The sequence below is a fragment of the Schistocerca cancellata genome, chromosome 6 (genome assembly GCF_023864275.1).
Source record: "Schistocerca cancellata isolate TAMUIC-IGC-003103 chromosome 6, iqSchCanc2.1, whole genome shotgun sequence".
Taxonomy (NCBI): domain Eukaryota; kingdom Metazoa; phylum Arthropoda; class Insecta; order Orthoptera; family Acrididae; genus Schistocerca; species Schistocerca cancellata.
The window spans coordinates 494,287,228-494,301,917 of NC_064631.1; positions in this window are offsets into that span (position 1 = coordinate 494,287,228).

The following is a 14,690-nucleotide window of genomic DNA, read 5'->3' on the forward strand; positions in this document are numbered from 1 at the left end:
ATGGTCACGACACACTACAGATACGTAGAAATACTCATAAAGTTTTGTTCGGCTGAAGCCGCATTTAAGGTTTCTGCCGCCAGAGCGCTCGAGAGCGCAGTGAGACAAAATGGCGACAGGAGCCGAGAAAGCGTATGTCTTGCTTGAAATGCACTCACATCAGTCAGTCATAACAGTGCAACGACACTTCAGGACGAAGTTCAACAAAGATCCACCAACTGATATTTCCATTCGGCGATAGTATGCGCAGTTTAAAGCTTCTGGATGCCTCTATAAGGGGAAATCAACGGGTCGGCCTGCACTGAGCGAAGAAACGGTTGAACGCGTGCGGGCAAGTTTCACGCATAGCCCGCGGAAGTCGACGAATAAAGCAAGCAGGGAGCTAAACGTACCACAGCCGACGGTTTGGAAAATCTTACGGAAAAGGCTAAAGCAGAAGCCTTACCGTTTACAATTGCTACAAGCCCTGACACCCAATGACAAGGTCAAAGGCTTTGAGTTTTCGGCGCGGTTGCTACAGCTCATGGAAGAGGATGCGTTCAGTGCGAAACTTGTTTTCAGTGATGAAGCAACATTTTTTCTTAATGGTTAAGTGAACAGACACAATGAGCGAATCTGGGCGGTAGAGAATCCTCACGCATTCGTGCAGCAAATTCGCAATTCACCAAAAGTTAACGTGTTTTGTGCAATCTCACGGTTTAATGTTTACGGCCCCTTTTTCTTCTGTGAAAAAAACGTTACAGGACACGTGTATCTGGACATGCTGGAAAATTGGCTCATGCCACAACTGGAGACCGACAGCGCCGACTTCATCTTTCAACAGGATGGTGCTCCACCGCACTTCCATCATGATGTTCGGCATTTCTTAACCAGGAGATTGGAAAACCGATGGATCGGTCGTGGTGGAGATCATGATCAGCTGTTCATGTCATGGTCTCCACGCTCTCCCGACTAAACACCATGCGATTTTTTTCTGTGTGGTTATGTGAAAGATTCAGTGTTTAAACCTCCTCTACCAAGAAACGTGCCAGAACTGCGAGCTCGCATCAACGCTGCTTTCGAACTCATTGATGGGGACATGCTGCGCCGAGTGTGGGAGGAACTTGATTATCGGCTTGATGTCTGCCGAATCACTAAAGGGGCACATATCGAACATTTGTGAATGCCTAAAATCACTTTTTGAGTTTTTGTATGTGTGTGCAAAGCATTGTGAAAATATCTCAAATAATAAAGTTATTGTAGAGCTGTGAAATCGCTTCAGTCATTTGTAATAACCCTGTATGTGTGTATAATGCAGTGGTTTCCATTGCCTTGTGCATCCTAATGCTGTTGGTCACTGCTGATTCATCCGCCTTTTAGGAGCAGTCTCTCACCCAGAGTGCAAGTGGGTATCTGAAACTCTGTCTAACCCTCCGCTCTCTTTAACAAGGCCGTTGGCAAAAGAATGGAGACTTTTTATGCCAGAAGTTTTCGGTTGACATTGCCGATGATTTTTATTCAAAAACTAAGGAGTGGCGTGTTTCGAACCCGGGACGGAGGACATTTTGATTTTTCTCAGAAACGTTGCACCCTTTTCTCCAATTTTGTTCGCCACTGTTCTCGGTATTTGTCTCTAGGCGGACGTAACATAACACCCTTTAAAGTTCATCATTGAATACTTTACTCATTTTTTTCTTTTCTTTCCTTTTTCTTTTTCTTTTCTTTTTTCTTTTCTTTTTTTTTTTTTTTTTTTTTTTTTACTACAGCGAACCCTCTGACCGAAAACGATGAACTACCGTGACGGCTTCTCAGACCATGGATGCCTAATCTATCTAATTAAAATTAATTTGGCAGTAATTGCCATGCATTTTAACAATCACATATGAAAAATAGGGAACACGTTTAAATGGAATTCTGTGTATTGTTTTGAGGTGAAAGAATTTAGTGCCGCGTGTTAGACTGGCGCTAATAAGTATAGAACTTCTTATCCGATTTTACTCTTTCTTTCTTAAACTTTCTGTGTGAAATTAAATGAAGCCCTGAATAACACTTTAGTAATACAAAACCTGGCAGCCGTATAAATGGTCCAATTCTTTTATTGTGTGAAGATTTACACCTGAGCAATTAGCGTAACAACATGCTAATTCAGTTAAAGAAAAACAAAAGAAAATATGTGCTGACGGGTCTACGCTAGCAAAGCAGGGGACTCTAAGTTAGTTTAATTTATATTACAGCCGGCTGGAGATAATCGAAACTAGTAGCTGTTGTTGTCGTCTTCAGCCCAAAAACTGGTATGATGTACCTCTCCGTGCTACTCTATCCTGATAGAGCCTCTTCATCTCCGTATAACTACTGCAACCCACTTCCTTCTGAATCTTCTTACTGTGTTTATCTATCGGTCTCCCTCCACCATTTTCAACACCCCACCCACACACATACACACACACTTACCTCCAGTTCTAAGTTGGTGATCTCTTGATCTCTAATAATGTGTACTATCACTTCTTTTAGTGAAGCTGTGTCACATATTTCTTGTCTCCTCAATATTATTCAGTAACTCTTCCTTAGTTATGTGATCTACCCTTCTAATTTCAGTTATCTTCTGTAGCGTCACTGAAGTACGTGAGCTACGCCAAAGCACCTTAGGTTAGGGAACGGGCCAAAATGAGGTTGCTGTCAGTTGCACTCAACATACAAACTTTATTTGTCCAAACACAATATTACTCAAGAATGCCAAACACTCAAAGTTGTAAATGGATCTCCTTTGATTAACTTTAGATAGGCTGAAGGCCACGCATAAATGCAATAATTTAACGGCTTAAGGCCTTAAAATATTTCCTGTAAAATTAAAAATCGGCTGAAGGAGACATATCGACCAAATAACTAAAACTCAAACAGAGAAGTTACTATGTAACAGACACGGAACAGCGCTCTGAAGTTTCCAAAGGTCGACATGGGATTGGAACACTAACGCCCATTTAGGTGAGACAGGCAGCCTGACCAACAATCTCTAAATCGAAGGCAACCCAACCGACAGACAGCCGACGAACCAACCAACTACCTGATTTCGGTGACAGACCAAAAACACTACAACCAAAATGCCAGCGAGGCGAAGAGACCAGTAACACTCGTCTGCAAATATTGGTTTTTTAATAAGCCAAGGCACAATAACTACTGACATACATCAACATCACAACGGCTGTGGAACTACACACTGTGGCGGACAGCATCAGCATGGTAAGAAAACACTCAATCACTGCTCTGTCGCAGCCCACCAACTGGCTACAGCAGTACGCAGACAGCATTACAGCATTTAAGGCATTACTCAGTCGAACTGAAACAGGTACACAGTGTTGCACGAGACACTGCCACAAGGAACTCGAACACTCGTAAAACTAATCGAAAATGAACAACGAGAACAAATCACCGGTGGACACACACATCAAACCGAAAGACGGTCGTTGAAGAAACATGTCGTCTGACGAGACGACCAACCAACAAGCAAGGTCGTTGCCACTCAAACCATGTGTGTCAGCAATGGTCGGGCGAGTGTAGACTATTCGGAACTCACTGCAGCTCCAACCCGACTCAACCCGATGGTGCGTCTCCAACTCACTGACTTCCTTCGGACGGACGACATCCCAGAGACACTGACTGAGAACAAACCATTCAGAGGGAACATAACCAACATCTCTGCACAGGAAGAAGCCGACCCAAATACATGTCGTCGATGAGACGACCGACCAAACATACAACCTACGGTCGTCCTCGCTGGTGCTTGCTGTGCTGACCTCACCGGGTCTCCGTCCCCGACTGTACTGCTGATCCGTCTCTCGAACCCACTGCGAGACACACGACGACCCGGAAATACTATCGGTCGCTCCAGAGATGGTACGAGAGTGCACTTACCGATACGCGCTGCTGCTGCTGCACACAGACATGTAAGGCAGGAAGTTAGTGACGCCAGTAAATGGAATGAGAAAACGAGGCGGCAGTACCGTAACAGAAAATGACAAACAATAAATGGCATGAAAACGAGCCGTGCACGGCTCAATCACATTGCGAAAGCTTCGATTCTCTAAACTGTTTGTCGTGAATGTTTTACTTCCATAGATGGCTACACTCCAAATAAATACATTCAGGAATGACTTCCTAACTCTTAAAGCTATATTAGATGTTAACAAATTTCTCTTTTTCAGAATCGCTTTTCTTGCCATTGTCGGTCTACATTTTAAATCTGAAACCAGTAAAGGTGCTATATCTGCGAATGAATAGCATTAGTAACAGTGATTGGTTTCTATTTTTTTCTTTATAACAATCACTCCATAAGATCATCTTTATTCGCACGCAGAATCACAGAGTTTCCTGCTATGGCACGCAGAACTTTCATTATAAACAGTTCAGTTGCTGGTTATTTATCTCATAATTTTACGGTAGTGCGGTGATTAACATAATTCGATGGAAACTGAATACCTCCTCCATGGTTTTGAAGAACAAAATCCTTCCTGCACTGCAACAAAAACGTCCGGGAAGAGCTGCGCGGGTGCTGTTTCATCAAGACAACGCACCCGCACATCGAGCTAACGTTACACAACAGTTTCTTCGTGATAACAACTTTGAAGTGATTCCTCATGCTCCCTGCTCGCCTGACCTGGCTCCTAGTGACTTTTGGCTTTTTACAACAATGAAAGACACTCTTCGTGGCCGCACATTCACCAGCCGTGCTGCTATTGCCTCAGCGATTTTCCAGTGGTCAAAACAGACTCCTAAAGAAGCCTTCACCGCTGCCATGGAATCATGGCGTCCGCGTTGTGAAAAATGTGTACGTCTGCAGGCCGATTACGTCGAGAAGTAACGCCAGTTTCATCAATTTCGGGTGAGTAGTTAATTAGAAAAAAAATCGGAGGCCTTAGAACTTGAATGCACCTCGTATTAGCAGCACCAGCGTCGTAGGAAAGCCTTTAGCCCGTATTTAGTCAGATGAACGCAGTTATCAGTTTCAAGTCCAGCACTGCCTTATTAGATGCATGTGTTTCCTAATCTATCAGGCCAAGAGTCATTGTATTCATTTAATTAGAAGCTCATGCGTCATTTTTAATATGTCAATTGAGACTACATTTTCATTGACGTTCAAGTAACTCTAAAAACCAGTAAGTGCACAATGTGTAATTCATGTAGGGCAGATTTGTAATATCAGCTGAGGTTTTTCATATTTAGGTGAACTTTGAGTTTATGTTTTAATTGAATAAATTAATGAGTTCATTTAAAATGAGTAGCTGCTCACACGTTCACCTAACATCATATTTAATATTACACAATTCCCCACTTTAGGATTCATAGCCAGGATCATAAATTATAAGCGTTAGTCATTCGGCTGTGCATGGTAGTTGCACATTGGGTATTAAAAGTATGTCTTGCTCTTAACTGATTTTCGTGGTCAGGGCAGTAACCACATCAAACCATTCGGAATTTTTCCAGTTCTACTTAGAGGGAAAGCCTACTTTGTATCTAAATCTATGACTACAGAAGGGGATAATTTTGCGAACCATCATTCAACTCTCATTCTACATGGCTGACAGTAACACTTTCGTTTCTTCCCTCACACATTTTTGACTTTCTTTGAAATTAGCTTTCCTTTTCTTTCGATATTCAGGCGGTAGTCGCTTCCCTGACTTTGACTTGCGTGATTGTTTGTCTGACCAACCTGGAGCTTTGCAGGCTGTTGTCACCACGATTCTGCCCTTAACTGGTAACAGCGTGTGTAAATTTCTCTCCTCTGGAACTCATCCAGTGTTGCCCTTGCTTTAACGGCTGTTCCAAACTGTTCAGTTGTACTATCAGAAGCTTCCTCTTTGCCCATTCCAGCATGCTTTGGTAAATAAGAAAAATTAATTCCTTGGATTGAATGGATGGTTGCAGGTAATGGACTGCCGCACTCCACACGAGGTAAACTCGCTCAGAGTTACTCCAACTGTACGTCAAATCATCAGAGAGCACCTGACTCTCCACTGTCACGCCGAACTACAATACCGAGCGAGGAACGTTCTGCGCTGTATCGGTGCAGTGCCTCCCTGTGATCTGTCACCAAGAGACTCGCTTCAGACGTTAACGACTGGCTGAAAGTGTTCATTAACTACCTGGGACTAACGAGTGAATTTCTGTAACCCAATCTACTGTATGCATTCGAGACGTCGTTCTGATATACCTTTCGCGATGTGGCTGGGTGGGCAGAGATACCATGTGTGACGTTAACGAACTGCATGGAAGTGCGGAAGTTCCCTGTAGACAGAAGGCTTCTACATCTACATCTACATCCATACTCCGCAAGCCACCTGACGGTGTGTGGCGGAGGGTACCTTCAGTACCTCTATCGGTTCTCCCTTCTATTCCAGTCTCGTATTGTTCGTGGAAAGAAGGATTGTCGGTATGCCTCTGTGTGGGCTCTAATCTCTCTGATTTTATCCTCATGGTCTCTTCGCGAGATATACGTAGGAGGGAGCAATATACTGCTTGACTCTTCGGTGAAGGTATGTTCTCGAAACTTCAATAAAAGCCCGTACCGAGCTACTGAGCGTCTCTCCTGCAGAGTCTTCCAGTGGAGTTTATCTATCATCTCCGTAACGCTTTCGCGATTACTAAATGCTGCTCTCCGTTGGATCTTCTCTATCTCTTCTATCAACCCTATCTGGTACGGATCCCACACTGCTGAGCAGTATTCGAGCAGTGGGCGAACAAGCGTACTGTAACCTACTTCCTTTGTTTTCGGATTGCATTTCCTTAGGATTCTTCCAATGAATCTCAGTCTGGCATCTGCTTTACCGACGATCAACATTATATGATCATTCCATTTTAAATCACTCCTAATGCGTACTCCCAGATAATTTATGGTATTAACTGCTTCCAGTTGCTGACCTGCTATTTTGTAGCTAAATGATAAAGGATCTATCTTTCTGTATATTCGCAGCACATTACACTTGTCTACATTGAGATTCAATTGCCATTCCCTGCACCATGCGTCAATTCGCTGCAGATCCTCCTGCATTTCAGTACAATTTTCCATTGTTACAACCTCTCGATACACCACAGCATCATCTGCAAAAAGCCTCAGTGAACTTCCGATGTCATCCACCAGGTCATTTATGTATATTGTGAATAGCAACGGTCCTATGACACTCCCCTGCGGCACACCTGAAATTACTCTTACTTCGAAAGACTTCTCTCCATTGAGAATAACATGCTGCGTCCTGTTATCTAGGAACTCCTCAATCCAATCACACAATTGGTCTGATAGTCCATATGCTCTTACTTTGTTCAATAAACGACTGTGGGGAACTGTATCGAACGCCTTGCGGAAGTCAAGAAACACGGCATCTACCTGTGAACTCGTGTCTATGGCCCTCTGAGTCTCGTGGACGAATAGCGCGAGCTGGGTTTCACATGTCCGTCTTTTTCGAAACCCATGCTGATTCCTACAGAGTAGATTTCTAGTCTCCAGAAAAGTCATTATACTCGAACACAATACGTGTTCCAAAATTCTACAACTGATCGACGTTAGAGATATAGGTCTATAGTTCTGCACATCTGTTCGACGTCCCTTCTTGAAAACGGGGATGACCTGTGCCCTTTTCCAATCCTTTGGAACGCTACGCTCTTCTAGAGACCTACGGTACACCGCTGCAAGAAGGGGGGCAAGTTCCTTCGCGTACTCTGTGTAAAATTGAACTGGTATCCCATCAGGTCCAGAGGCCTTTCCTCTTTTGAGCGATTTTAATTGTTTCTCTATCCCTCTGTCGTCTATTTCGATATCTACCATTTTGTCATCTGTGCGACAATCTAGAGAAGGAACTACAGTGCAATCTTCCTCTGTGAAACAACTTTGGAAAAAGACATTTAGTATTTCGGCCTTTAGTCTGTCATCCTCTGTTTCAGTACCATTTTGGTCACAGAGTGTCTGGACATTTTGTTTTGATCCACCTACCGCTTTGACATAAGACCAAAATTTCTTAGGATTTTCTGCCAAGTCAGTACATAGAACTTTACTTTCGAATTCATTGAACGCCTCTCGCATAGCTCTCTTCACACTACATTTCGCTTCGCGTAATTTTTGTTTGTCTGCAAGGTTTTGGCTATGTTTATGTTTGCTGTGAAGTTCCCTTTGCTTCCGCAGCAGTTTTCTAACTCGGTTGTTGAACCACGGTGGCTCTTTTCCATCTCTTACGATCTTGCTTGGCACATACTCATCTAACGCATATTGTACGATGGTTTTGAACTTTGTCCACTGATCCTCAACACTATCAGTACTTGAGACAAAACTTTTGTGTTGAGCCAACAGGTACTCTGAAATCTGCTTTTTGTCACTTTTTCTAAACAGAAAAATCTTCCTACCCTTTTTAATATTCCTATTTACGGCTGAAATCATCGATGCCGTAACCGCTTTATGATCACTGATTCCCTGTTCTGCGTTAACTTTTTCAAATAGTTGGGGTCTGTTTGTCACCAGAAGGTCTAATATGTTATCGCCACGAGTCGGTTCTCTGTTTAACTGCTGAAGGTAGTTTTCAGATAAAGCACTTAAAAAAATTTCACTGGATTCTTTGTCCCTGCCACCCGTTATGAACGTCTGAGTCTCCCAGTCTATATCCGGCAAATTAAAATCTCCACCCAGAACTATAACATGGTGGGGAAATCTACTCGAAATATTTTCCAAATTATCCTTCAGGTGCTCAGCACAACAGCTGCTGAGCCAGGGGGCCTATAGAGACATCCAATTACCATGTCTGAGCCTGCTTTAACCGCGACCTTCACCCAAATCATTTCACATTTCGGATCTCCGTCAATTTCCTTCGATACTATTGCACTTCTTACCGCTATAAACACGCCTCCCCCTTCACTGTTCAGCCTGTCTCTACGGTATACATTCCAATCTGAGTTTAGGATTTCGTTACTGTTTACGTCTGGTTTCAGCCAACTTTCTGTCCCTAGTACTATATGGGCGTTGTGATCGTTTATTAATGAGAGCAGTTCTGGGACCTTTCTATAGACGCTCCTGCAGTTTACTATTAGCACATTAATATTGTTATTCCCTGTTGCATTTTGCCTACTCCTATCTTGCCGCGTCTCAGGAGGCGTCTTGTCGGGCCTAGGGAGGGGATTCTCTAACATAAAAAACCCCCATGTGCACTCCACACGTACTCCGCTACCCTTGTAGCCGCTTCCGGCGTGTAATGCACGCCTGACCTATTCAGGGGGACCCTACATTTCTCCCGTTCGGCTTTAGTGACTCCCTTTATTGTAGTGAATGAGAATACTCTGGCTGTTTTCATACAACCTGGGAATACAACCGATAGGCAGGAGAAATTCGCAGGCGCAGTAGTGAGCACCATGCCAGGTCAGTGTTCGTGACAAAGGTTATCAGAGGTTTTGAGGGAGGCGCCATAAATACTGACGCTGCATCCCGGCCCTGTCATCACCAGTGCGGTCTTTCCAAGAGGCAGAAACGCCTTGTTGATTTGTTGTGCTGACTGAACCACACCAAGCTATGAACTAGCCGTTGTTTCGTGGTACTCAAAACCTTACAGACTAAGTTATTTTCTCGTTCCTTTTCAGACACCGTGTACTTTATCTGAAGCTTCCGTTCCGAATTCATCAAATTTCCTTCAATTGTGCATACCCTACATTCGATCTCGCATAACGCGATGTACCGCGAAATCATTGTGTTTGCCTATGTCACCTGCTCCTTCAGCGACTCTAGGGAGGCCGGTCGGTCACCTCCCATCGGCTGCATAATAGAGACCATTTGCTTTTCAACGCTGGTAAATTTATGTTCGGCACTGCTCACTTGAGAATTCACTTCTATCCATATTTCCTTATTCTCCTCTATGGTTTCTTCTGACACCTCATCCTGCTTTCACAATGCTAGAGTTGAGCGTATAATTCATTAGGTACACCTTTAAGGGAGAACCAGGAGTGCCTTTTGAATGATTTTCTCATTGCTTCCAGTGGTTTCGTATGCTATTCCAACCAAGAATTTATCTGTAATATTACTCTTTCAGTGTAAACTTTTAACTTTTCAGGTAGTATCATATGTGTTTTCACACCGTTCTTTCAATTCCGACATTAATTTTGTTCTAAATAGCATATTCCAATTTTTACCCTCATTTTAGCATAATTAAGTCTCCTTTTATTTTATTTTTTTCGCGACGTGAACTTAGCCCCTGAATTTGTGTTTTACTACCGTCAGCTGGCCCAACGTAGCCACATATTACGTTCAATAACAGCTGCTTCTGGAGTGTACTCATTTTCTCTTGTGTTTCATCTGAAGGCAGTCGCTTTGCTCGCCACACGTTTTCATCCCTCAGCGGCTAATCAGGCAGCGAGCTGACGGTCACCACGTGGCCACGCTAGGCACAACCTCGGAGCACTTGAGACCTAAGAGAGTTTGCTGTGCTTTCCTGAGAGCTGTTAGCCCGACGAAAAGTGGGCCAGCTTTGCCGGACGTGGAATGACCATGAGGTTCATAGCTCGGGGCAACTTACTTTTCTCCCTCATTGTAGGCTGCACTACCTTCTCGGCTTCTCAAGTGCGCCATCATGGATACCTTTCATGGCATCTAGTTGAAAATCCTTCTCTCTCCAAAAACAACGGAGCTACAATTTGGTCACGATCTACGATATTAACTAGTGGGAAAAAGGTCAGATCCCGGAACGGTGGAAGTTAGAAATAGAGAGCCTAACAGAAGAGAGTGGTGACAAGATTATGATGTTAGCGAAACACGCAAACTTAGCGGCTTTACGAATTCTGCAATTAGAAAATCCTAACCTTTCGATTGTTCTGGAGTTGCTGATAAGTACTGCTGGTACTGTCCCTGGGGGCTCTGGAAGGGTTCACGCACACCTTCGATCCTTCAATCAAGTGCTCTAGATGTGTATACTCGCACCGCCTTGCCACCACCTTTGTGCTCCTTACTTGTTAACACGGCCGACGTTCAGGTCTCTTCGTGCTCCAGAGGCGTTAATGCACGATGCACTTAGAGGCCACGTAGAGCGGCCAAGTAGTCACATTTACGCCATGAATGTTAAGTTGCTTTCCATCGTTCAGCCTGTGTGCGTTTGCTGCTGTGTTCTTAGTTGTTTGCGGTTTTCATCTTCGTTTTTGACTGAGAAAATGGTACGTCGCTGTGGTTGCGCAAAGCAGGATATCATTAAGATGGTAACAAGCAATTAGACCTGATACTTGGCTTACCAGCAAACTGGAGCCAGGTACCAGATGCCTCCATATAAAAAACATTACAACAGTATTGATGGAGAGATTCGTTGATAAGTTGCTGTCATTACATGTAGCTCTAATGCATCCTAAAAACTGTAAAAAAACGAAAGAAACGAGTCGAATCTGAAATAAATTTCCCTACTTAGCGCTTACAACTTGTCACATTACAACATTCAGGTTCAGATTAAAGCTGCGTACCCACATATGCATAACACATGCTAATGTGTGCGACATCTACATCTACGTCTACAAGGATACTGTGCATATCACACTTAAGAGCCTGGTAGAGGATTCATCAATCAACGTACACAATAATTCTGTATTAATCTACTCTTGAACAGCGCGGAAGAAACGAACACCCATATCTTTCCGTGCGAACTCTGATTTCCACCATTTTATTATGATGATCGTTTCTTCCTATGTAGATCGGCATTAGCAAAACATTTTTGCATTCGGAGGAGAAAGATGGTGATCGAAGTTTCGTGAGAAGATTTCGGCACTATGAAGAAGTTAGTTTTTTTAGTGATGTCCACTCCAAATCTCCTATCATGTCTTTGACGCTCTCTCCCCTACTTCAGGATAATACAAAACGAGCTGCTCTACTTTCAACTTTCTCGATGTTATCCGTTAATCATGTCTGGTAAGGATCCCAGACCGTGCAGCAATACTCCAAAATAGAACGGACAAGCGTAGCGTAAGCAGTCTCAGATCTGTTACATATTCTAAGTGTTCTGACAATAAAATGCAGTCTTTGGTTTGCACTCTCAACAGCATTTTCTATGTGTTCTTTCCAATTAAAGTTGTTCGTAATTGTAATTTCTAGTTATTTAGTTGAATTTACGGCCAGTTGGTTTGATTGTTTTATCGTGTACCCGAAGTTTAACGGATGTCTTTTTAGCACACATGTGGATGACCTCAACTTTTCATTATTTAGGGCCAATTCCCATTTTTTTCTACATAGAGATATCTTTTCTAAATCGTTTTGCAAATTGTTCTTGATCTTCTGATAATTTTACTAGACGATAAACGTCAGGATCATCTGCAAACGACCTAAGAGGGCAGCTCAGATTATCCCAAAAATCATCTATATAGATAAGGAACGACAGAAAGGCCTAACACTACCTTGTGGAACGTCAGAAATCACTTCTGTTTTACTTTCCGTCAATTACTGCGAACTGTGAGCTCTCTGACAGGAAATCACGAATCGAGTCACATGACTGAGACGATATTCCATAAGCACCCAATTTCACTACAAGCCGCTTGTGTGGTACAGTGTCAAAAGCCTTTTGGATACCTTGAAGCACAGAATCAATATGACATCCCTTGTCAATAGCACTCAACACTTCGTGTGAGTAAAGAGCTAGTTGTGTTTCACAACAAGAGCAATGTTTTTTTAAATACTTGTTATGTGTGTCTTAATGTACCTTCCTCTTCGAGGTAATTCATAATGTTCGAACGGATTACATGTTCCAAAATCCTGCTTCATATTGACGTTACGATTTGGGCCTGTAATTTATCGGATTACTGCTACTATCTTTCTTGAATACAGTTGTGACCTGTGCAACTTTCCTGTCTTTGGGTTCGGATCTTTTGTTTAGCGAACGGTTGTGTATGATTGTTAAGTATGGATCTATTGTATCAGCATACTCTGAAAGGGTCATATTCGGTATACAGTCTGCAGCGGAAGACTTGCTTTTATTAAATGATTTAAGTTGCTTCACTGATTCGAAGATGTCTACTTCTAAGTTCCTAATGGTAGCAGCTGTTCTTGATTCGAATTCTGGAACATTTGCTTAGTCTTCTTTGGTGAAGAAATTTGGAAGGCTGGCTTCTGTAACTCTGCTTTATCAGCACTGTCGTCGATAGTATTTCCAACGACGCAATACTCATTTTTGCTGATATATTAAATACTGTTAATAGAAGTGCATCTTTCCAGCTTAATAATTGACAACTACATCTATAGTTCTATAGTTGAAAAAGGCTCAGGTACTAATATCAGGACAATATAATTTGCTAAAATCAGCAAAAAAAAAACCTCATATCAGTACCTTGAACAGCTTGTGAAATACGACGGGTGCTACGACCACATAATTCACGTTGTGCATCGACAAAACACTTGGCGCAGTATGTGTAACGCTCTCGTAGATAAAGCAACAAGTATATTGAGAATGGTGACATATATCGCTTTGTTCTCGGTTCTAGATACAATTTCGATACCTTTCTGCATTTCATACTTAGCAATAAATGGTGTAAAATGAACCATACGGAACGATTATGCTAAGCGTTTTATGCCCTGCAAAAATCTTAAAACATGCTGCAATGATTTACTTAATAGAATGCAACACATTAACTAAGCGGAAAAATTAAGTGATAAACAATCCTTTATCGAACGAAGTGTCATACCGTAATATACGAATAAATCGAATTCTTTCGCCAAATAGCACCTGTAGACATTTTTGGTCCGATTCCCAGAACTAATAGAGGTTTTTGTTACATCTTTGTCGCTGTTGAACTCACTTCGAAATTTGTTACCTTCACTCCGTTGCCCGCATCTCGTGGTCGTGCGGTAGCGTTCTCGCTTCCCATGCCCGGGTTCCCGGGTTCGATTCCCGGCGGGGTCAGGGATTTTCTCTGCCTCGTGATGGCTGAGTGTTGTGTGCTGTCCTTAGGTTAGTTAGGTTTAAGTAGTTCTAAGTTCTAGGGGACTTATGACTACAGCAGCTGAGTCCCATAGTGCTCAGAGCCATTTTTTTTCACTCCGTTACGCAAAGCTACTGCTAAAACTGTTTCGAATGCATTTGTAAAACATTTCTTATTTCATCTAGGGCATGTATTGAAAGTAATTTCCGACAGTGGACCACAATTTCGATCTGCTATATGGACACGTATGTTACGAATAAGAAACATTTCTCCGATCTACATATCCAAGTATCACGATTCTTCGAACCCTTGTGAACGTCTAATGAAAGAAATTGGTAAACTATGTAGAATATACTGCCATAAAAACATATTGATTGGGACACACACATACTTTCATTCCAGGATGTAATTAACTCCATACCAAATCAATCTACTATGCTATCTCCGACTGTTATATTGAAAAATGTTGAACCACCTAACAAAATTAAAGAGTTAGTATTCTTTCCTACATCTCGTCGACTACGCCACCATCAAATAATTGACATTGCGCTGAACATCATCAAACGTGCCGCAGAGCGTCGGAGACAACAGAAACAGGTTTGTACACGCCGTGACTTTCACATAGGACAGAAGATATTAGTACGTACGCACTATTTATCCAACAGAGGAAAGAGTAGATGCAGTAAATTTGAGCTTCAATACGCAGGTCCATATCGAATTCGCAGCATTCCTCACCCCAATGTAGTACACGTCGACACTTTGAGAACCAAAAAAAGTAAAGGCATTCACCATGTCTCCCATATTAA